Source organism: Grammomys surdaster, unplaced genomic scaffold (genome assembly GCF_004785775.1).
Source record: "Grammomys surdaster isolate TR1022 unplaced genomic scaffold, NIH_TR_1.0 126029, whole genome shotgun sequence".
In the NCBI taxonomy this organism is placed as follows: Eukaryota; Metazoa; Chordata; class Mammalia; order Rodentia; family Muridae; genus Grammomys; species Grammomys surdaster.
This window is the reverse complement of record NW_021620842.1, coordinates 549,579-552,623: the sequence shown is the minus strand read 5'-3', so window position 1 is coordinate 552,623 and position 3,045 is coordinate 549,579.

Sequence of the window (3,045 nt, the reverse complement as noted above, 5' to 3'; positions counted from 1 at the left end):
GAAAGTATTATCCCAAATTGTGAGATATATTAAAGAGCCATAGTAATAAAAAAAATTGTGGTACTGCTACAAAAACAAGCGTATCAACTGATGGAACAAGATTAAAGACCTAAACAAGAATGCATGTATCTATGTGTGCTTAAAAATTGTCAAAGATGGTAAACACATGCTAAAGCAAATACTGAAAAAAAAACAGAAAAAGAAAGAAAGCACTGTGAAAGCTGGGGTGTCCACAGATAGAAAAATTAAATGTCATCTGTATTTATCATCTTTCACAAAAACTTACTCCAAATGGATTAAAATCTAAATTGACCTGTGAAACATGGAAACAGTTACAAGAAAACAAAGGCAGTAACCTACAGTGGTATAGGAAAGTACTTTTGGAATAGGGTCACATTTGCTCAGGAATTAAGAAATCACTATTTATAAGTGGTACCTCTTAAAAGAAAACAAAACAAAAATTCTATTCATAAAAAAATCAATTGAATGAAGAGGAAACACATGGAATTGAGAAGAATCTTTAAAACATCTGGCAGAGAATTAATATGCAGAGTATTTTTAAAAACTCAGAAGACAGAAAAATAAAACAGAAAACAAAAATAATGTACTCAAATAATAGGTTTGAGTTCTGAACAGAGAGTTTTCAATAGAAGGAATCAAAATAGCTAAGAAAAGTCTTGAAAAATGTTCATAGTTCCTAGCAATAAAGGAAATGCAAATGAGAAATCCTTTGGGTTTTTATAGCACTCCAATCATAATGGTAAGGATCAACAAAACAGCCGAAAACAATTGTTAGAGAGGATGCCATGCCAAGGGTATCCTCATTCACTCCTGGGGGAATTAGAAACTGCTACAGCCACTTTGGCAGCCTGTGTGGAGAATTATCAAAATTCTTCAAATAAATATGCCATGCTGCTAAGCTATACCATAACTTGACATAAACCCAAAGACTGAATATCTGACTCTACAGATATGTAGTCATGTTTATTGGTGTTTTATTTAAAATAGTTAAGAAATTGAAACACCCAAAATGTCATTCAATTGATGAGTAGATAATGAAAATATAGTACATATACTCTATGTAATACTATTATCCAGCTGTATGAAATCATTTTGGAGCTGAATAGATAGAACGTGAAAGGATCATATTCAGAAAAGATAACACAAACACAGAGACTAATATTACATATTCTCTATCATCTGAGGTTGCTCACTCCAAAATTCAGATTATTTAGAATGGAGTAACTACAGAAACTAGACAAATAAAAAAGGGACCATTTAGTTAGGCCTTGGTGGTATATGTCTTCAATTCCTGCACTCAGCAAGCAGAGGCAGGCAGATCTCTGTGAGTTCAAAGTCAGCCTGTTATAGGAAACAAGTTCCAGATCAGTTTGGACCACACAGAAAAAACTCTACCTAGAAGGAAAAAATGAAAAAAAAACAAAAAAAAAACAAAAAAACAAAAAAAAAGAACAAAAAAGCAATAAAATAAGAAAAACAAAACAAACAAAAAAGAATAACAATAACAACAACAACAACAAAAAGGAGAATGTCAGGGTACAATGATCTGAAGGGGAACGAGAAAATGGAGGAAGCTTTAATTAGGGAAGGTGGAGAGAGATAAATACAGAAAAGGGAAAGAAGAGACTAAGACAACACTAACAATATCAGAAAGGCCATAAGAAATCATACTATTAACTATCTACCTAAAAAAGCCTATAACAGTTATATACATATACATAAATATTTTAAATGAAAATTTCCCATCTAAGCTGGCAATACTCCATACCAGAGCCATAGACTATTGAACAAAAATACCAAGGTCAGGGACAAAAGCCCTCTTTTGAGTTCTGAGTTCTCCAAGAGACTTCTGAAATATTTTAGGCTATTACTATTGCATTTGGTTGTCTCTCATGGGTGGAAGGGAAGTACTGAAGACACCATGTATTTTAAACATAGATACTAGATGACCTATGCTGGATCTAACCTGGAAGCTTACTCCCTATGAATTGACTTTCATGCTACCGGAAGTTACCATGCAAGCTTCCAAAAGAGGACAACAACTAGCAGTTTTAGATGTCTATAATGTCCATGAACTGTAACAACAGCCAGCATGTAACAACAAACCTAATGTTAAGGTAGTGGCAGAAATTCCTTCATGATATCCAACAGCTCTCTAGTTGGACTTAAGACTCACTCAGACAGAGAAAATAATATGCTAACTACCCAAGGCTAGTGAAGTCATAGATCCTGGAAGAGAACCTGCAACCACTAATTTACTAAACCAACACAATCCCTAACTATACTCTAAAATCCATCTTTATACTCATTGGTAAATATAAACTTCACCCCTTATCAAAGAATCGTATCTTTGCAACAGATGTCAAACATTAGAAGAAACTACAACTGATCAAAATGCAGTTATGCAGCTTAGTCTCAACTGCTACAACTATATCAAAACTCCAACAACAAAACAAGGAATAAGGTTGCAAGAGCCAGATGAACAGGATGTTTTCGGTGAATTGCATGTTCTAGAAATTTTGGAGAGGTTGTATTTATGAAGTCTCACCATCATGGCTACTTAGACATGACCCAGATAAGAATAGCACCAACAGGCATGCTAAAATGAAAAGGGAAAACTCAATGGGCTTCAACCTCATTCAAAGAACTATAGTCATTCTTACTTTGGCCCTTCTTGGTTCAATAACCCTTGGGAGGGAGAAGAAAGCAACTGGAGGTTGGGGTGGTGGGGAGAGGGATAGAGGAACCTGGGTAGAAGAGGGAACAGGGAGAGGAAAAGGGGAACATGATCAGATATAGGGGTGGGTGAGACAGGACTGAAGTCCTGAGGACCAGCAGAAAGAATCAAAACAGGCAACCATCGGAGGTAGTAGGGGTTGTTTAAAATGTACAAGAGACCTAGGAGGTGAGCGAGACTCTCAGGACTCAAAGGGAGGGACCTTAGATGAAATATTTTACAGTAGGGAGAGGGAACTTGTAGAGTCCACCTCCGGTAGAAGGACCTGGCATCAAGTGGAGAGATGG